Source organism: Cnephaeus nilssonii (genome assembly GCF_951640355.1).
Source record: "Cnephaeus nilssonii genome assembly, chromosome: 10".
In the NCBI taxonomy this organism is placed as follows: Eukaryota; Metazoa; Chordata; class Mammalia; order Chiroptera; family Vespertilionidae; genus Cnephaeus; species Cnephaeus nilssonii.
In genome coordinates, this window is record NC_137081.1 from 89,819,210 (window position 1) to 89,841,397 (window position 22,188).

Consider the following 22,188-nt stretch of genomic DNA (forward strand, 5'->3'; position numbering starts at 1 on the left):
ATGTTTATTTTCTTCACAGATTAGGCAAATTTTCTGTCATTTTTATTTAAATATTTTCAGTGTTTTGCTCTCTCTTCTCACTCAGGAACCCCAGGAAACAAATCTTAGGGTTCTTGAAGATGTCCCACAGGCTCCTTTCATTATCCTCATTTATTATGCTTTTTTCTTTTTGCTATTCTAATTGGGTATTTTCTGCTTTCTTATATTTCAAATCACCGATTTGATTTTCTGCTTCACTTACTCTAATGTTGATTCCCTGTGATTTATTCTACATTTTAGTTAGTGTATTTTTCATTTATGACTGGTTCTTTTTATGGTTTCCATGTCTTTTTTATGCTGTTGAAGTTCTCACTAAGTTCCTTGAACATCCTTATAACCATTGTTTTGAACTCTGTATCTGGTAGTTTGCTTGCCTCCATTTTATTTAGTTATTTTTCTGGATATTTCTCCAGTTTTTTCATTTGGACCTATTTCTTTGTTCCCTCATTTTGGCTGCTTCCAGGTGTTTGTTTCTGTTTATTAGATAAGACTGCTATGCCTCTCTGTGTTGGTAGAGTGACCTTATGTAGTAGGTTTTCTGCAGTGCCCAGTTGGTAAGCCTCCCTGGTCACCTGAGCTGAGTGCTCCAGGTACATCCCTTGTGTGGGTTGTGTGGACTTCTATTGTGGTTGAGCATTGGTTGCTGTTGGGATGTCACTAGGAGGGACTGACTCCCAAGCCCATTGGTAGTGAGGACTGACTGCAACTACAGCAGAGTAGCTGATGTGCAGGGACCAACCTCATGGAGCAGGACTTGCTTTACCAGGGCTTTGGTTTCACCATGCTTGGCCCTTGAGTATATCACTTGTGGAGGTGGCTGGGTTGTAATGCAGTGTGGTCTGAAGTTGTTCACAGGGTACACAGTCTCTGGGGCCTCTGGGAAGGTACAAGGTCAGCAGCTGCCTATAGCCTACCCAGGACCACTGGCATGAGCTACAAAGTGAACTGTAGGTGCTGCTAATTTTGCTGGTCTTATAGGAGCCTGGGAGATGCCAAGCTGGGAACTTATTCTGGCTGCCACTAATGCCAGGCCTAGGGTCACTTATCAAGAGGTATGGGATGTGCAGAGGCCAGATGCTACTTGTTTCAGAGATTGTAGGAAAGTCTGAAGCATGAGCCAAGAAAGATTCTTTGTATGGAAAAGCCACTGAAATGGCTTGGATAGACCTGAAAATTGGGTGGGGCAGCATTTCAAAGAATCACCAAGCAGTGCTAACCAGGCAGATGGAGTCTAAGATATGATACCCTGTAATGGGATGGCTCAGCTAGGGAGCAATGACCTCTGCCAGCTCTTCTGTCTGAGAGAAAGCTGTCCTTCCAGCCCTCATTCACTTCAGTTTCTCTCCATATGTCCCTGACACCTTTTGACTCTTGCCCCAGAACTGGAGCTCAAAGCCAATGAATCCAAGTAAGACCATGAGCAGGCCATTTAAGAGGCATGCCCAGGTCTTCAGCTGCCCTCCGTCTCATTCAGGTAAAATCCCTGCTGGTTTTTACATCCAGAAGTTATGCAGTCTTGTTTTCCTGGCACTAGAACCCTGGATTGGGGAGCCTGGTGTGGGACTTGGACTCTTCACTCATCAGGAAGGATCTCTGCAGCCTAGATATCCTTCCTGATTATTATTTTTTATTATTTTAGAGAGACACACACACAGAGAAACATTGATGTGAGAGAGAGACATGGATCAGCCACCTCTGCATGTGCCTCCATTGCCAATCAAACGGACAACCCAGGTATGTACCCTAGGAATTGAACCCACCACCTGGTGTATGGGATGACACTCCAACCAAGTGAGCCACACCAACCAAGGCATCCCTCCTGATTTTTAACCATGTGTGATTGTGGGACCAGCCCATTCAGTTTCTCTGCCCATCCTATCCGTCTTTATGTGACTTCCATTTTTTATCGTTAGTTAGAGGACTTCTGTTCAGCTAGATTTCAGGCATTGTGAATGATGGTTGTTCTTTTTTAGATGTGGTTGTGGAGGATTTAAGTACCATGTACACTTGCTAACATCTTGCCTGGAAGGGTTTTGAAAATTATTTACATATTATGGACCCAAATCTTTGGTTAGATATTTTATTTTATTTTATTCTGTAGCTTCTCTTTCTTTTTTAAATTTCTTTATTGATTAAGGTGTCACATATTTGTCCTCATCCCCCCATTCCCATCCCACACCCCTCCCCACGGATGCCCCAACCCCCTGTTGAACTTAACCATTGGTTAGGCTCATATGCATGCACACAAGACCTTTGGTTGATCTCTCCCCCCTCCCCCCACCCTCCCCTATCCTCCCTCTGAGGCCCGATAGTCCGATCGATGCCTCCTTGTTTCTGGTTCTGTTGTTGTTCATCAGTCTATGTTGTTCATCATTTCCCCTAGATGAGCGAAATCATGTGTCACTAGAGATATACTTATAAGAACTGAATGTGAGATGAGCAATAATAGTTATGCTGACAGGCAAATGAATCAGTCTGTAGTGAGTTTCTTTCTGGTCCAACAGTTCTTTTGAGACCCAATATCAATGTCCACCAGTTCCTTATGAGTACATGTCGGCACTGACCCCTCAGCTCTGGATGGTGGACAAATGGTGGTAATGCAGGTCCGACTCCCTCTGGTTTGGTCTCAGCCGGACCCAGGGGCATGGCTTTACCTGGACCCAGGGGCATGTGGCCTCACCCGGACCCAGGGGGTGCGCGGCCTCACCCGGACCCAGGGTCGCGTGGCCTCTCCCAGACCCAGGGTCGCGTGGCCTCACCCGGATCCAGGGGCACACGGCCTCACCCGGACCCGGGATCTAGCATCACCCGGACCCAGGGGCGTGTGGCCTTACCCGGACCCAGGAGCCCGTGGACTCTCCCAGACCCAGGGTCGCGTGGCCTCACCCGGATCCAGGGGCACACGGCCTCACCCGGACCCAGGACCCAGCCTCAACCAGATCCAGGGGCACACGGCCTCACCCGGACCCGGGATCCAGCTTCACCCGGTCCCAGGGGCGTATAGCCTCACCCGGACCCAGGGGCGCGTGGCCTCACCCGGGCCCGGGACCCAGCCTCACCCAGATCCAGGGGCACACGGCCTCACCCGGACCCGGAATCTAGCTTCCCCCGGACCCAGGGGCGCGTGGCCTCACCCGGACCCAGGGGCGCGTGGCCTCTCCCAGACCCAGGGTCGCGTGGCCTCACCTGGATCCAGGGGCCCACGGCCTAGCCCGGACCCGGGACCCAGCCTCACCCGGATCCAGGGGTACACGGCCTCGCACAGACCCAGGATTCAGCTTCACCCGGACCCAGGGGCGCATGGCCTCACCCGGACCCAGGGGCGCGTGGCCTCTCCCGGGCCCGGGACCCAGCCTCACCCAGATCCAGGGGCACACGGCCTCGCCCGGACCCAGGACCTGGCCTCACCCAGATCCAGGGGCCCACGGCCTCACCCGGACCCGGGAACCAGCTTCACCCGGACCCAGGGGCGCGTGGCCTCACCCGGGCCTGGGACCCAGCCTCACCCGGATCCAGGGGCATACGGCCTCACCCAGACCCGCGATTTAGCTTCCCCCGGACCCAGGGGCGCGTGGCCTCACCCAGACCCAGGGGCACGTGGCCTCTCCCAGACCCAGGGTCGCGTGGCCTCACCCGGACCCGGGACCCAGCCTCACCCGGATCCAGGGGCACACGGCCTCGCCCAGACCCAGGATTCAGCTTCACCCGGACCCAGGGGCACATGGAATCACCCGGACCCAGGGGCGCGTGGCCTCACCTGAACCCAGGGGCGCGTGGCCTCTCCCAGACCCAGGGTCGCGTGGCCTCACCCGGATCCAGGGGCCCACGGCCTCACCCGGACCCGGGACCCAGCCTCACCCGGATCCAGGGGTACACGGCCTCGCACAGACCCAGGATTCAGCTTCACCCGGACCCAGGTGCGCTTGGCCTCACCCGGACCCAGCTGCGCGTGGCCTCTCCCGGGCCAGAGACCCAGCCTCACCCAGACCCAGGGGCCCACGGCCTCACCCGGACCCGGGACACAGCCTCTCCCAGATCCAGGGGCATACGGCCTCACCCGGACCCGGGATATAGCTTCACCCAGACCCAGGGGCATGTGGCCTCACCCAGACCCAGGGTCGCGTGGCCTCACCCGGGTCCAGGGTAGCATGGCCCCACCCGGACCCAGGTACCAGCCTCACCCAGACCTAGGGGCGCGTAGCCTAACCCGGACCCAGGGGGGCGGCCCCACCCGGACCCGGGACCCAGTCTCACCCGGACCCATGGGCGTGCGGCCTTACCCGGATCCAGGGGCATGTGGCCTCACCCGGAACCGGGACCCAGCCTCAACAGGATCCAGGGGCACACGGCCTCGCCCGGACCCGGGATCTAGCTTCCCCCGGACCCAGGGGCGCGTGGCCTCACCTGAACCCAGGGGCGCGTGGCCTCTCCCAGACCCAGGGTCGCATGGCCTCACCCGGATCCAGGGGCCCACGGCCTCACCCGGACCTGGGACCCAGCCTCACCCGGATCCAGGGGTACACGGCCTCGCACAGACCCAGGATTCAGCTTCACCCGGACCCAGGTGCGCTTGGCCTCACCCGGACCCAGCTGCGCGTGGCCTCTCCCGGGCCAGAGACCCAGCCTCACCCAGACCCAGGGGCCCACGGCCTCACCCGGACCCGGGACACAGCCTCTCCCGGATCCAGGGGCATACGGCCTCACCCGGACCCGGGATACAGCTTCACCCAGACCCAGGGGCACGTGGCCTCACCCAGACCCAGGGTCGCGTGGCCTCACCCGGGTCCAGGGTAGCACGGCCCCACCCAGACCCAGGTACCAGCCTCACCCAGACCTAGGGGCGCATAGCCTCACCCGGACCCAGGGGGGCGGCCCCACCCGGACCCGGGACCCAGCCTCACCCAGACCCATGGGCGTGCGGCCTTACCCGGATCCAGGGGCATGTGGCCTCACCCGGACCCGGGACCCAGCCTCACCCTGACCCAGTTCCCAGCCTCACCCGGACCCAGGGGCGCGCGGCTTCACCCGGATCTGGGACCCAGCGGGGTTTCATCTTCTTGATCCCAATTCCTGTTGGTCAATTCCCTCTCAGCAATTCCTTCAGCCATTTTCTCAGAGCTCCAGGGCAGCCGCCGCAGAACTCGTTGGGCAGCGGGCTCGGCGAAGCTCCGGTGTGCCCAGTGCGCGGCAGCGGGCTGGTCCGGGGTGGCTGCATCGGCCCTTGGGTCTGCAGCGGTGGCTGGTCGCCGAGCGTGCGCAACTGGCCGCTTCCGGGGCGTTGAGATTCTTGCAGGACTCGGAGGTCAGCAAGCGCGGAGTCTCCCACCCCATGTCTCCCAGGGGCTCATCTGTCCGTGCTCGGCAGCGAGTGGAGCCTTCCCCTCAGCCGGAGACCGCCAGGGGAACTGCGCTGAGCATGTTCCAGGCCGCCATTGTGTCGCCTGAGCCGTAGTTCTTAAAGTGTGGTCTTCGGGTCACCGGCATCAGCTTCATCCCGCGTACCCCTCTCTTTTATTCTAGTTGTAGAGCATCTGCTCAGTCAGCCCTCCGGTGGTTCTGGATGGTGTCTGCTCTGCTCTCCCGTCGTAGTCTCAAAATTGTTGTGGTAGGCAACAATCAGGCTTCTGCCCTATGCCTCCATCTTGGTCCTTCTTTGTATAGTTAAGTCTTGATTGTTGTTGGTGTCACTGGGAGGAATTGTCCTCCAGGCCAATTGGCTGTGCGGACCCTCTGTGTCTATAAAGGAAGAGTTGCTGTGCGGGAGACACGTTTATGTGCCGGGTCTTGGTGCAGCAAGGCTTTGGCGCTCACTGAGTCTGCCTCTTGAATGTGTCCCTTATGCAAGTGGTTGAAATCTGGTGTCATCTCACACCGACCACTAGATGCCCTCGTTTCTGGGTCTCCAATGGAGTGTAGGTCAGCTACTGCCTGAGGCCACTCAGCAGGAATTACAGCATCCCTTATATTCGTGACCTGTTTCGGTGTCTTCCCCTTTTGGCTGCCTCCCTATCGCTCAGCTTCTCCAATCTCCCTAGGTGGTCGCTCTTAATACCCCCCTTTGTGGGCTGAGTGCAAAGTCTTGGTGTTGTTAAGCCTTGATTGCTGTTGGTACACTGGGAGGATGTGACCTCCAGTCCAATTGGCTGTGAGGATCAGCTGTGTCTATGCCGGGAGACAGCCCCATTCAACTAGACTTGCAAAATTGTAAAAGCCTCTGTGCTCAGCTTGGATGGGGCGGAGTTACAGGGCGGAGCCTTCAGCCTTGGCTTCCCGTCAGCCCCGCCCTATGAGGTTCCTGTGTCTCAGTGTCCCTCTGTACTCCCAGCAAACACCTCTGAGAGAAAAGCACCCTGGAGTTTCGCCCGCTGCCAAACAGTCTAGTCTCTCCTCCAATGAATCTGGATTCCCAGATTCTCGCCCGGAACTGGGTTTCCGTGTAGTCGGAACTGGGGCTCACCGCAGTCTGGCGCTTTTGTCTCCTTCCCACCAGGGCAATCCAGCGGCACAGTCAACCGACCATCCTCTGCGCACAATCCCGTGTGCGCCTCCGGTGCTCTGCCCTTCGCCGCTTCTCTGCATTTCTGCCTTACAGCCCGTTTTCCCCAGTATGAATCTGGCTTCCCCGGGTCTTTCCCAGAACTGGGGTTCAGTGCAGTTGGAACTGGGGTTCAGCACGGTCCGGAGCTTTTGTCTCCTTCCCGCTAGGGCAATCCAGCGGCACAGGCAACAGTCCCTCCTCTGCGCACATTCCCGTGCATGGCTCTGGTGCAACTCCTCTGTGCCTCCGCCCCACAGCCCAGACTCCCCCAGCATGAGCCCGGCTTCCCAGGGTTTCGGCCGGAACTGGGGTTCAGCACAATCTGGAGCTTTTATCTCCTTCCCGCCAGAGAACGCCAGCCAGGCTGTCAGCCGCCCCTTCCTCTCCGGCTCCGTCCACCCAGCACGTGTCTCCGCCCGTGTCTCCATACCTCAGGCTTTTACGGCTTCTCTGATTTTCCTTGTGGTTTTCTCTTTCCTTCTAGTTGTGGGCATTTCAGTCAGCCAGCTTTCCTGTGGTTCTGGATGATGTCTGTTTTGACTTTTAGTTGTATTTTTGAAATTGTTGTGCCAGGCTGTAGGTTAGGTGTTTAACCTATGCCGCCATCTTGGTTTCTCCTCTGTAGCTTCTCTTATCTCTCCCTCAAGAGGATCTTTCTCAGAGAAAATGTGTTTAATTTTGATGAAGCAATTTAATATTTTGACTGATCAAATATTAAATGGTCAATATTTCCATTTAATGACAAGGAAAATGGGGGAGCTTGCAACCTAATTCAGTATCTGGTTAAAACTGTAGTCATACTTTTCCACTCTGACTGACTTGGGTGGAGCTGCAGAGCCTCACTAATCGCCCCCTCCGCCCCCCCCCGCCACAGCTGACTTGGGCAGAGCTGCGGAGCATGCCCCCAAGGCCCTGCCAAGACAGACTTGGGCAGAACTGCCAGGACCCTCAGGGGCCCACCACAAGAGGAGGTATATAGGCCAGAGCCTCCCCAGGCGTTCAGTTCAGGCTTTGGATCCGGAATTCCCCTGGACTAGCAGATCTGCAAAATAAAGTTTCAACATTCCTCCCTCAGAGGGCTGGCTGATCGTTCTCCAATGCATTCTGACACAACATTATGGATCATGCTTTTGAAGTCAAGTTTAAGAAGACTTTGCCTAGACCTTGGATTCTAAGATAATTTTCAAATTTTTTCTAAATATTTCAGCATTTTGTGTTTACATTTAAATTTGAATGCCATTTTCAGTTCATGTGTGAGATTGGTTTGAGGTTCTTTTGTAAATCTGCTCATGGATATCTAACTCCTTAGTAGGAAGAATCACTCTGCCCTTGCCGAAATTGGTTTGGCTCAGTGGATAGAGCGTCGGCCTGCGGACTCAAGGGTCCCGGGTTCGATTCCGGTCAAGGGCATGTACCTTGGTTGCGGGCACATCCCCAGTAGGGGGTGTGCAAGAGGCAGCTAATCGATGTTTCTCTCTCATCGATGTTTCTAACTCTCTATCCCTCTCTCTTCCTCTCTGTAAAAAATCAATAAAAAAAAAAAAAGAAAAGAATCACTCTGCGCTAAGGTGCTAAGGCCTGATGAATATCTGCAGGAATCAAGGCATCATTATGTTGGAAGGACAACAGACACGTAGATAAATGAAACAAAATAAATCACCCTCCAAAAAATAGGTGGCCCAGAAACAGACCCCCAGATATGCTCCAATTTCTTTTTTTCTTTTTTTTTTTTTAAATATATTTTTATTGATTTTTTACAGAGAGGAAGGGAGAGGGATAGAGAGCTAGAAACATCGATGAGAGAGAAACATCGACCAGCTGCCTCCTGCACACCCCCTACCGGGGATGTGCCCACAACCAATGTACATGCCCCTGACCGGAATCGAACCTGGGACCCTTGAGTCCTCAGACAGACGCTCTGTCCACTGAGCCAAACCGGTTTCGGCGGATATGCTCCAATTTCTTGTTGACGAAATGCAAAATCAGTTTACTGTAGATCTTTTTCAACAAATGGCATGAGTCACAGACTTGTTTTATAAACTCCATTAATGTAAACACATACAAGCAAATATTGGTAGTAAAATAGTTTTCTAAATCCAACAGATAAATGTCCATGTGTTGCTGATTGTTTTCCTACAACATAGAAGAAATTTCATTTTTCAATGGCTATTCTGACATGCTATACATTTACTTATCATAGCTGGCTAAGAAAGCATCAGGCAACCTCAAAGAAAAATCATTGGGTTTTAATTTCTCCATTTTTTAGAAAGAACCACATCCACATGCTGCTACATGGATTGGATTTTCATCCTCTCTCTCTCTCTCTCTCTGTCTCTCTCTCTCTCTATCTATCTCTCTTTACTTTACGGCAAGCATTTTTATTTTAGAATAATTTCAAACTTACATAATAATAACAAAAAAGTACTAAGAATGTCGTTATGCTCTTCACCCAGAATCAGCAATTGTGGACATTTTGCTACATTTGACTTATTATTTGCTCTTTCTGAATTATTAGAGAGCAAGCAGCAATCATGGAAACCCTTCCCAGAAAGTATTTCAGTGCAACTTCCCAAATTATCCCCAGAGAGGAAATTTAATATTGATATAATTCTGCTCCCTAAAGTACTGATCTTATCCAAATATTGCTAATTGTCTCAATTATGTCTTTAAAAAATACTTTTTATTTATTTTTAGAGAGGAAGGGAGAGTGAGATAAAGAAAGATCAATGTTAGAGCAAAACATTGATCAGCTGCCACCTGTACACCCCCTACTTGGGACCAAGTCCACAATCTGGGTATGTACCCTGACCAGGAGTCAAACTGGCCACCTTTTTGTGCACAACATGACACCTAACCAGCTGAGCCACACTGGCCAGTGCTTCATAATGTCTTTGCAGCATTTTGCATTTCTTTTCCAGGATCCAATCTAGGATCATACTTCACATTTAGATTTGGCATTTTTTATTGATATGTAATTCACATACCATGATATTCAGCCTTTAAAGTGTATGATTTTTAGTATATTCACAGTGTTGTGTAACTATCAGCAATAATAAACAGGATGTTTTTATCACCCCAAAAGAGATATCCCATATTCACCAGCAATTATTCTACATTCTTCTCTCGCCAGCCCTGCCAAGCACTAGTCTGATTTTAGTCTTTTAAATCTGCCTATTCTGTACAATTCATATAAATAAAATTATACCATATGCAGCCTTTTGAATCTGGGCTTCTTTCATTTAGCATGTTTAAAAATTGATATATAGTATACCACCTATCAATATTTTATATTTTAATAGCTGAATAGTGTTGCATTATATAGATACCACATTTGTTTATCTATTTCATTGTTGATGAACATTTGAGTTGTTTCCATTTTGGGGCTATAATGAATGATGCTTCTAAGAACATTTATATATACACTAGGGGCCTGGTGCACAACATTGTGCACTGGGTAGGGGTCCTTCAGCCCAGTCTGCCCCCTCTCACATACTGGGAGACCTCAGGGGATGTCCTACTGATGCCTTAGGCCCACTCCCCATTGGGAGCAGACCTAAGCCACAGTCTGGCTTCCCTTTGCGGGAGGCGACTGGGCTGATCAGGGGAAGGTGCCAGCCAGTCACCGCAGCCGCCAAGGTATTTTCATCAACACGGACTCCAGTCCTTTTACCATGAAAAAATGACAACTTTCTTTATGCATTTTCCAGATGTGTCTTTCATAAGATATGACATTTCTTTATTTTTCTTTTTATCCTCACCTGAGGATATATATGTTTCTATTGATTTTTTCCCCTTCCCTCTGATCTCAGCCTCGGCCCCTGCCCAAGCCTAAAGCCTCCACCCCAGGCTTTAGGCTTCGAAAGGGGCTCACCCCCTGCACCTCTGATCACAGGCCTGGCCCCTTCCCAAGCCTAAAGCCTCTGCACCAGGCTTTAGGCTTGGGAAGGGGTTCCCCCACCAACACCTCCAATTGCAGGCTCGGCCCCTTCCCAAGCCTGAAGCCTCCACCCGATGGCCAGTTGGGAGTCACCTGGGTGCCGAGGAGGTTCCCAGGACCCAGGTATGAATGCAAATTAACCTCCATCTTTGTTGGGTTAATTTGCATACTCACTCTGATTGGCTGTGGGCGTAGTGGATGTATGGTCAATTTACATGTTTCTCTATTATTAGGTAAGATTTTTGTGTGAACATTTTCACTTCTTGTTGATAGAATAGAATTGAATCAAATTGTTGGGTTGTATGATAAATTTATATTTAAGTTTTTGAGGAATTGCCAATTTTTTTACAAAGAAGTTGCACCATTTTACATTTTAACAAATAGACAAAAGTTCCAATTTCTCTATACACTTGTCTACAATTATTACTATCTGACTTATTATCATAGCAATCTTGATGGGTGTGAAGTGGTATCTCGTGGTGTTGATTAGCATTTATCTAATTACATATGGTGAACATGTTTGCATATGTTTTTGGCCATTGGTATATCTTCTTTGGAGAAATGTCTATTCAGGTCCTTGGCCAATTTTTTTCATGGGTTGTGTATTCCTTTGTTGTTGAGTTGTAAGTTTGGATTCTACATTCGTCAGATACATAAATTGCAAATATTCCACACTTTCTGTGAGTTGTTTTTTAATATTTTCCTTTGATGTGTAGGCTTTAGGAATTAAAGATACGATTACTAATTTAAGGTCACAAATATTATACATATTTTTTTAAGTTTTATAATTCCAGCTCTTACAGGTTTTCATGAGGATATCAGTTGTCCCAGCGTAATTTATTTAAAAGTGTATTCTTGGGGAGTCAAGATGGCCCCCGTCAAGATGGCAGTGAGGGAGAGAGTGTGAATGAGTGAGGGAGCAAAAAGGGAGTGTGTGGATGTGGTGTGTGTGTGTGTGTGTGTGTGTGTGTGTGTGTGAATGAGAGACAGTTAGATCCTGCAGAACTTTTGGGGTCTGACAGAGAGGATTCTGTTAGATAGGGAGCCCCTGTTACCACTGCAAGCACTCCCAGGTGGTTGGTGCTGGCACAGAAACCATGCCATCTTGAAAGCGAAAGCTGCTGTGACTAGGAGCTCAGCCTCACCACAACTCAGATTGGCCTCAGACACCATCCAGGAACCTACAGCCACTCCAGCCAAAGACCTGCCATAGCAGCTACAGACCCACAGACACCAGGACTCCAGACTCCTGGCCACAGGCTCCTGAGTGTTCCAGAGCATGCTCCCATCCCCCAGTGGCCTGCTACCTTGGCCCTGGGCCCCATGCATCCCGGCGCCTGGACTATCCTATGACTCTAGAGGTGTGTGAAGCTGCTGTTGACCCACTGCCATGGCACAGTCCCTGTGAAACCCTGAGCCTGAGCTCTCCAGTGAATCTCGAGGTACACAACCCTCCCATCAAGCCCTCTGCTTCAGCCACAGGCCCTGCTCAACTTGGCACATGGACCCATCGTGATAGCAAAAATTGCGGAGACAAAGAAATAACCCCCAAAGGAAAAAAAAAACCACCAGCAAATTAACTAAACAAAATGGAGGCATGCAATATGTTAGAAAAAGAATTCAGAGTACTGTTCATATAGATCATAAACCGGATGGATGAGACAATCAACAACTTATGTAAAAAAGAAGAGGAAATAAAGAATATTATAGCTATAATAAAAAACACGATGGAAGGTTTCAACAGTAGACTAGAAAAAGTGGAGGACTAAATTTGTGAGTTAGAAGATAGGGCAGCCGTAACCGGTTTGGCTCAGTGGATAAAGTGTCAGCCTATGGACTGAAGGGTCCCAGGTTCGATTCTGGTCAAGGGTATATACCTTGATTGTGGGCACATCCCCAGTAGGGGGTGTGCAGGAGGCAGCTGATCGATGTTTCTCTCTCATTGATATTTCTAACTCTCTATCCCTCTCCCTTCCTCTCTGTAAAAATCAATAAAATATATTTTAAAAAAAAGATAGGGCAGAAAAACACACTGAATCTGAACAGCAAATGGAGGAAAAAATTAGAAAGCAGGAGGTGAGCCTAAGGGGTTTAGGGGACAACATGAAACTGAAACAGGAATTTTTAGGGGTGAAAAATAAAGGTTTTAGGAAATTTTAGAAATTAAGGGGGCCATGGAAGAAACATAGGGCTGCAGAGCAGCAGAAGATATATCTCTATAGAACAGGGAAGCTGGAAAGCTCCAACAGGTACATTTCCAGAGAATGAGGCCGCTTGAAACAAAAAAAAAAAGGTCTATATTTACAAAATAAAGGGAAGGAAGCCCTTCATCCAGAAGGAGAAGAAGAAACCCCAAAGGGAATAGAAAAACAATAAGGAAGGAGGGGAGGAAAACCTCACATGACCCATGTGAGGTTAGACATTTGAGCCTAGGAGTTACTATAGTAAGCAGTCTAAGGGAATAATGACCAATCAGAGGGGGTATCAAGGCACAAAGACCTGCAGTCTTTATAAGCCATAGGAAAAAGGAACTCTGTAGAATTCTTCCCCTTCCCCATGTGGGAGTTCGTACTTTTTCTTCAATAAATTTCCACTTTTGCTGTACCATCTTTTGTCCATGGATTCATTCTTCCATTACCATGGACGAAGAACACAGGAAAGAGTCTGCCCAGCGGAACACTGCATATTACAGTCCAAACATCCCTCTTTAGAATGAAGTAACATACATGTAATAGGGGTGCCAGAAGGACAAGAAGAGGATCAAGGAGTAGAAAATCTATTAATATAAATAAAGACAGAAAACTTCCCTAATTTGGGAAAGAAAAAAAAAATCACACAAGTACAGAGAGTCCAAAACAAAACAAACCCAAGAAGACCCACACCAAAACACATTGTAATTACAATGGCAAAGGTTAACAACAAAGAGAGACTCTTAAAAGCTGCTATGGAGAGAAAGAGAGTTATCTACATAGGATCTCCCATTAGATTATCAAATTATTTCTCAACAGAAACACATCAGGCCAGAAGGGAATGGAATGAAGTATACAAAGTGATGCAAAGCAAGGGTCTGAATCCAAGAATACTCTATCCAGCAAGGCTATCATTCAAAATTGAAGGGGAAATCAGGAGCTTCATAGACAAAAAAGGGCTAAAGGAATTTACCACTAAGAAGCCAGCAACACAAGAAATACTAAAGGGAATATTGTAAAAAGAAAAAATAGAAAGGCAAGAAGGAACAAAGGCACAAAGAATAAAAATGGCTACAAACAAGTACCAATCAATAATAACCTTACATGTAAATGAACTAAATGCTCCAATTAAAAGACATCAAGTGGCTGGATGGATGAGAAAATAAGACCCATACATATGCTCTCTAGAAGAGACCCACCTCAGAACAAGGGACTCACACAGACTAAAGGTGAAGGGATGGAAAAATACCATTCAGGCAAATGGAAATGAAAAAAAAAAAAAAAAGCTGGGATAGTAATACATATATCTGACAAAATAGACCTCAAAGTGAAGGCCATAATAAGAGATAAGAAAGGCTACTTCATAATACTAAAGGGAACAATTCAACAAGAGGATGTAACTCTGGTAAACATATTATGCACCCAATATAGGAGCACCCAAATACATTAAAAAATAAATTCTGGAAGATATCAAATGAGAGATCAACAGAAACACGATCACAGTAGGGGACTTTAATACCCATTGACATCAATAGATAAATCTTCTAGATAAAAAAATCAGCAAAGAAACAGCAATCCTAAATGACTCACTAGATCAAATGGACTTAATCAACATCTTCAAAACATCTCACCCCAAGGTACAGAATATACATTTTTCTCAAGTGCATATGGGACATTCTCAAAGGTAGACGACATATTGGGACACAGGCAAAGTCACTTCAAATTCAAGAAGATTGAAATCATATCAAACATCATCTCAGATCACAGTGGCATAATATTAGAAATAAACTGCAATAAAAACAATCACAGTAATTCAAACAATTGGGGGCTAAATAACATGTTATTAAATAACTAGACTTCTGATGCATGAAATTCATGCATGGGTAGGGTCTCTAGGTCTGGCCGGTTTTCAGGGCCAATCTGTGGCGAGACTGGTGGGGCAATCAGGAGCTCCCACTGACACCCACCTTGTCTGGCCTGGGGCCTGCGGGCTGGGAGCAGCCCCTGCATTGAGCATCTGCCTGTTGGTGGTCAGTGCACATCATAGCAAACAGTTGTTCCACAGGTTGTTCTGCCATTTGGTCGATTTGCATATTAGACTTTAATTATATAGGATGATTGTGTTACCAAAGAGATCAAAGAAGAAATAAAAAACATCCTGGAAACAAATGACAATGAAAACACAACAAAACAAAATTTATGGGACATAGTGAAAGCAATCCTGAAAGGGAAGTTCATAGCATTACAGGCCCACCTCAAAAAAACAAGAATAACTGGTAATAAATTATCTAACTCTACAACTTAAAGATTTAGACAGAGAACAAAAAGAAAAGCCGAGAGTGAGCAGAAGGGAGGAAATAATAAATATCAGAGCGGAAATAAATGACTCAGAGACACCCCCCCCCCCCCAAAAAAAAAAATACTAAGGATCAATTAAACCAAGGGCTGGTTCTTTGAAAGAATAAACAATATTGATGAACCTCTACCCAGGCTCATCAAGAAGCAAAGGGAGAGGACCCAAATAAGCAAAATCAGAAATGAAAGGCAAAAATAACAACCAACCCCACAGAAATACAAAGAATTATTTTTTTAAAAAAAATACTATGAGCTACTACTCTATTCCAAAAAACTGGTCAACCTAGAAGAAATGGACATATTCTTAGAAAAATACAACCTTCCAAAACTTACTCAGGAAAAAAAAAAAAACCTGAATAGGCCAATAACCATGGATCAAATTGAAGCAGTAATAATAATTTAAAAACACACACACACACACACACAAAAAACACAAAACTCCTAGCAAACAAAAGCCCTGAGCCAGAAGGCTTCACAGGGGAGTTTTTCCAAACCTTCAAAGAACTAAAACCTATATTTCTCAGACTATTCCAAAAAATTAAAGAGGAAGGAACACTTTCTGTGAATCCAGCAGTATCCTAATTCTAAAATTAGATAAAGACAATACAAAGAAAGAGAATTACAGGCCAGTATCTATGATGAACATAGATGCTAAAATCCTCAACAAAATCCTAGCAAATAGGACTCAGCATTACATTAGAAAGATCATACATCATGACCAAGTGAGATTTATTCCAAAGACGCAAGGTTGGTACAATATCCACAAATTAATAAACGCGATACATCACATAAACAAATTGAGAGATAAAAATCACATAATCATATCATTCAATGCAGAAAAAGCATTTGACAAACTGCAACAACCTTTCTTGATTAAAACTCTCAGCAAAGTGGGAATAGAGGGATCATACCTCAACTTAATAAAAACTTTATATGACAAACCTACAGCCAATATCATACCCAAAGGGCCAAACTAAAACAATTTCCCCTAAGAACAGGAACAAGACAGGGATGCCACTTTCATTACTCCTGTTCGACATAGTACTGGAAGTAATAGCCATAGTGATCAGACAAGAAGAAGAAATAAAGGGCAGACAAATTGGAAAAGAAGCAAAACTGTCATTATTCCCAGATGACAGGATATTGTATATAGAAAACCCTAAAGACTCCATAAAAAAACTATTAGATTTAATAAATGAATTTGTCAATGTTATACAAAATTAGCACCCAGAAATTGATGGCTTATTTTATACACCTGTAATGAACTCACAGAAAGAGAAACCAAAAAACAAAAACAATCCCATTTACCATGGCACCAAAAAAATTAAGATACCTAGGAATAAACTTAACTAAGGAGGTACTCAGAAAACTACAGGACATTGAAAAAAAAGATAGTGGAAGACATAAACAAATGGAAGAATATACCATGTTCATGGATTGGTAGAATCAACATCATTAAAATGTCCATACTACCTAAAGCAATCTATAGATTCAATGCACTCCCCATTAAAATACCAATGGCATATTTCACAGACCCAGAAGAAACCCTCCAAAAATTCATATGAAATAAAAAAAAAAGACCCTGAGTAGCCGCAGCAATCCTGAGCAAGAACAAAGTTGAAGGTATCACAATACTATATATCAAGCTATATTGCAAAGCCACTGTTCTCAAAACTGACAGGTACTGACACAAGAACAGGCATATCAACCAATGGAACAGAACAGAGAATCCATGAATTGACCCAACCCATTATGCTCAATTAATATTGGACAAAGGAGGCAAGAGCACGCAATGGAGTAAAGACAGTCTCTTCAATAAATGGTGTTGGGAAAATTGGACAGATACATGCAAAAAAATGAAACTAGACCACCAACTTACATCATACACAAAAATGACCTCAAAATGGATAAGGGACTTAAATATAAGATGGGAAACCATAAAAATCTTAGAAGAATCCATAGCCAGCAAAATATCAGACATATTTTGTAGCAATATCTTTACCAACATAGCTCCTAGTACAATGTAAACAGAGGAGAAAATAAACAAATGGGACTACATAAAAAAAAAGAAAAAAAAAACAGCTTCTGCACAGCAAGAGAAACCATCAAGAATACAACAAGAAAGCCCATGGCTTGGGAGAATATATTCACCAATGTTGTTTCAGATAAAGGCCTAATCTCCAAAATTTATAGGGAACTCATACATCTTTACAAAAGGAAGATAAGCAATCCAATAAAAAATGGGCAAAGGACATAAATAGACACTTTTTGAAAGTGGACATATGGAAGGCCAAGAGACATGAAAACATACTCAAAATCACTAATCATCCAAGAGATGCAAATCAAAATGACAATGAGGTACCATCTCACACCTGTCAGAATGGCTATCATCAACAAATCCACAAAGGACAAGTGCTGGGGAGGATATGGAGAAAAAGGAACCCTCTTGCACTGCTGGTGGGAATGCAGACTGGTGCAGCCACTGTGGAAAACAGTATGGATTTTACTCAAAAACTTAAAAATGGAGCTCCCATTTAACCCAGTAATCCCCTTCCAGGAATCTATCCCAAGAAAACAGAAACACGGTAATCAGAAAGGACATATGCACCCTTATGTTCATAGCAGCACAATTTACAATAGCTAAGATTTGGAAACAGCCTAAGTACCCCTCAGCAGATGAGTGGATTAAAAACCTGTGGTACATCTACACAATGGAATACTATGCTGCTGTAAAAAAGAAGGAACTCTTACCATTTGCAACAGCATGGATGGACCTGGAGAGCATTATGCTAAGCAAAATAGCCAGTCAGAGAAAGATAAATATCACATGAGCTCACTAATTTGTAGAATATAATGAACAACATAAACTGATGAACCAAAATAGATACAGAGACAGTGAAGCATCGAACAGACCATCAAACCTCAGAAGGAAGGCAGGAGAAGGTCGGGTATTGGGGTAAGAGATGCATGCATATAAGCATAAACCAATGGGCACAGGCCCTAGGGGTGTGAGGGAATGTGCTGGGTGGGTAGAGGTGGCTGGGGAGAAGTCAATGGGGGGAAAAGGAGACATATGTAATACTATATTAAATACTTAAACAATAAAGAATTAAAAATAAAATAAAAGTATTCTTTCTCTTATGGAATTACCTTGACACATTCATGAAAAAACTGTGTCTCATAAATGTATGGTTATATTTATGAACACTCATTTCGATTTCATTAATGTATTTATCTATGCTTATTCCAGTTATACACAGAATCCATTTTTGTAGCTTTGTGGTAAGGATTGAATTAAGTTTTGTTTTTCCTAATTTTATTTTTCCATTTATTATTACTTTGGCTATTCTGGATTTCTTGTATCACAATATAAGTTTTAGGGATAGCTAATCAATTAAAAAATAAATGTTCAGCTAGCTTTAATAAAAATTGAGTTCTATCAGTAGACAAATTTAGATAAGCTTGCCATTTTATCAATATTAAGTCTTCCAATTCATGAATAGAATATGTGAACATCAATTTAGTACTTCTTAAATTTTTTCAATGTTTTGTAGCTTTTGTTGTACAAGTCTTGTAATTATTTTAATTTATTTCTAATTTATTTATTGATTTTGTTGCTATTATAAATGGAATTCTTTATTTTATGCTATTTTAATTCCAGATTGTTCATTGCTAGTATAGAATTACAACTGACTTATGTTTATTGATCTTGTATCCTGCAATCTCACTAAACTTTTTAGCTCTAAATTTTCATATAGATTACTAAATACTTCTGAGGATTTTTTATGTATAAGATCATGTAACATGAAAATAGAGATAGTTTTATCTCTTCTTTTCTAATGTCAATATCTTTTTTGTATTTTGTTGCATAATTGCCTTGGCTAGAACCTTCAGTAAAATATTAGTAGGTATGTGAGACTGGCCATTCTAGTGTTACTTTTCATGTTACAGGGAAAACACTCCGTCTTCAGCTTTAAGTATAATATTAGCTGTGTGTTTTATCAAGTGGTTTATCTCCATCCCATATAAGAGGTAGTATGCAAATTAACCCTCACACCCTCACAAGATGGCTGCCTACTACCAGGCCGGCAGGAGGTTAGTGAGGGATGACCAAACAACTGAACAAGCAGGCTACGTGGGGTGACCAGGCTGGTAGGGGGGGCCATGAGGGATGACCAGGCCAGCACGGGGGGCAGTTGGGGTGACCAGGCTGGCATGGGGGGGCAGTTAGGGGCAAGCAGGCCAGCAGAGGGGGGCCGTTGGGGGCGACCAGGAAGGCAGGCAGGTGAGCGATTAGGAGCCAGCGGTTCAGGATTGTGAGAGGGATGTCTGACTGCTGGTTTAGGCCGGGATCAGGCCTAAACTAGCAGTCGGAAACTCCCCAAGTGGTCCCAGATTGGAGAGGGTGCAGGCTAGGCTGAGGATTCCCCCATGCACAAATTTCGTGCACCGGGCCTCTAGTGTACTAATACAATTATATTTTCCCCTCTAATCTATTCATATGAGTTGTATTAATAGACTACTTTTTTAAGTATATACATTATGTACTTGGGATAAATCCTATTTGGTCATAGAATATTTATTTTCTAAAAACACTATTGGTTTTATTTATCACTAGTAGCCCATTTGCAGGAAAATCCTGCAAGCGGCTGTTGCGGCTGCGTGCGCTGCCGCCGCCTTTGCGGCCACCGCGCCTGCACCCGCACCCGCTTGCCACTGCCGCCCGCCCTGTTCCACCCTGCTCTGCCCCGCCCGGGCTTTCCCTCTGGCAGCCACCTTGCTTTCCGCTTTTCCTCCCTCTTCCTTCTAAGTTGTCTTCAGTCTTCACTCCTCCCGCTCTCAGCACATGCAAATTAACCGCCATCTTTGTTGGGTAATTTGCATACTCGCCCTGATTGGCTGGTGGGTGTGGCTTTGGCTGGTGGGCGTGGCTTGGGCGTAGCGAAGGTGCGGTCAATTTGCATATTACTATTTTATTAGGTAGGATATTTTAATTAATATAGAAGAGAAATGTTATGGAATGAATAAAAAGACAGATATTTTTTACTACCTGTTTTTATCACATGTAGATGGGGCCATGAACAAAAGTATTTATTTATTTATTTTATTTATTTTTTTAATATATTTTATTGATTTTTTACAGAGAGGAAGAGAGAGGGATAGAGAGTTAGAAACATCGATGAGAGAGAAACATCGATCAGCTGCCTCTTGCACACCCCCTACTGGGGATGTGCCCGCAACCAAGGTACATGCCCTTGACCAGAATCGAACCTGGGACCCTTGAGTCCGCAGGCCGACGCTCTATCCACTGAGCCAAACCGGTTTCGGCGAACAAAAGTATTTAATCTCCTTGTGACCCAGGTTTCTCCTTTATAAAATGTAAAATAATGGCATCAAATTAATAGTGGGTTTTAAATCTACATACACTGAGTGGCCAGATTATTATGACCACCCCTTCAGTACCTCGTTGGGCCACCTTTTGCCTTCAATACTGCGGCGATTCTTCTTGGCATTGACTCCATGAGATGCTGAAAGGTGATGCGAGGAATCTGACACCATGCCTGATGGATAGCACTGTCCAGTTCTGGGAGATTTGATGGTTGTGGAACTGCTGCCTGATGGCTCTTTTAACTTCGTCCCACAAATGCTCAATTGCATTGAGATCTGGTGATTGTGGGGGCCACCTAAGCAAGGTAAAGTCTCCCTCATGTTCTTAAAACCACTCCTGCACAAAATGAGCACCGTGGCATGGCGCATTGTCTTATTGGAAGAATCCATCTCCATTGGGATACGCCATCAACATGATAAGATGAACTTGATCAGCAACGATACTTAGGTATGTTGTGCTATTCAGACGTTGTTCCACATGAATTAAAGCGCCCAAATCATGCCAGGAAAACATACCCCAAACCATAACACTGCCCCCCACCAGCTTGAAGGGTTGTACTCATGCATGCGGGGTGCATGCTTTCATGCTGTTTCCATGAAATTCTCACTCTGCCATCTGCATGATGCAACCGGAAACGTGAGTCATCGGACCACATGACTTTTTTCCAATGCTTGACTGTCCAATCCTTGTGTTCCTGTGCAAATTGGAGATGTTTTATCTTGGTAACTGCAGACAGCATACGTGTTCGAACAAGCCTTCAGCTTCCATATCCCATACAGCTAATTTGCCTACAAATGTCAGGTGGTCATAATAATCTGGCCACTCAGTGTATATAAAAGCCTAAGTGACCATGATGACTGAATGACCAGAACAACTGGAACGACCTGTTGACTGATCACCAGGGGACAGATGCTCAATGCAGGAGCTGCCCCGTGATGGTCAGTGTGCTCCCACAGCCAACCTCCTGAGGCCCCTGCCCCTGGATTGCTGGCCCCCCGATAGGCCTTGATCACTGGCCTGGCTAAGGGACCCCACACATGCACAAATTAGTGCACTGGGCCTCTAGTATTAAATGAATTAATATAGATAAATGTATGGGTTTGATATTTTTATAATTCATTACTATTAATGCATTTTTCCAGAAAGAGAGTTAGTCTAAAGTTTATATATTTTATCTCTTTTTCTTCTGTTTGGTTTCAACATTTTTCAAGTTTGTTAGCTATTCCCCTTCACTCATTATATAAGTATTCATTATTTGTTTCTCTAAAACATTTGTATAATGTTACATCCTTGAAAGTTTACCAATACTTCCTTATAAAACAGTCTTGAACTAATAACATGATGGGGTGACTTTAATTTCTCACTTAATTTCTTTGATGGTTTTGGACATATTCAGATTTTATTTTTTGTGTGGTGACTTTATTATCTTATGTATTAACAGAAATTTTCATCATTTTCTTAGTATTTATTTAAAATTGTTCATAATTTATTGTTTTGACTTTTAAATCTTAATTATACATTATTACTTTCTTTTTTAAAACCCAGTATTGTTTGGCAGTTTACCCATTTTCTTTAACCAGTTCTAATAAAGATTTACCTGTGTACATGAAGTTAGTCTTCTTTGTTTCCTGCTTGTATTCTATCTGGTGTACAAATGACAGTTTGTATTTATACTAGAGGCCTGGTGCACAAAAAAAGTGCATGAGGGGGAGATCCCTCAGCCCAGCCTGCACCCTCTCCA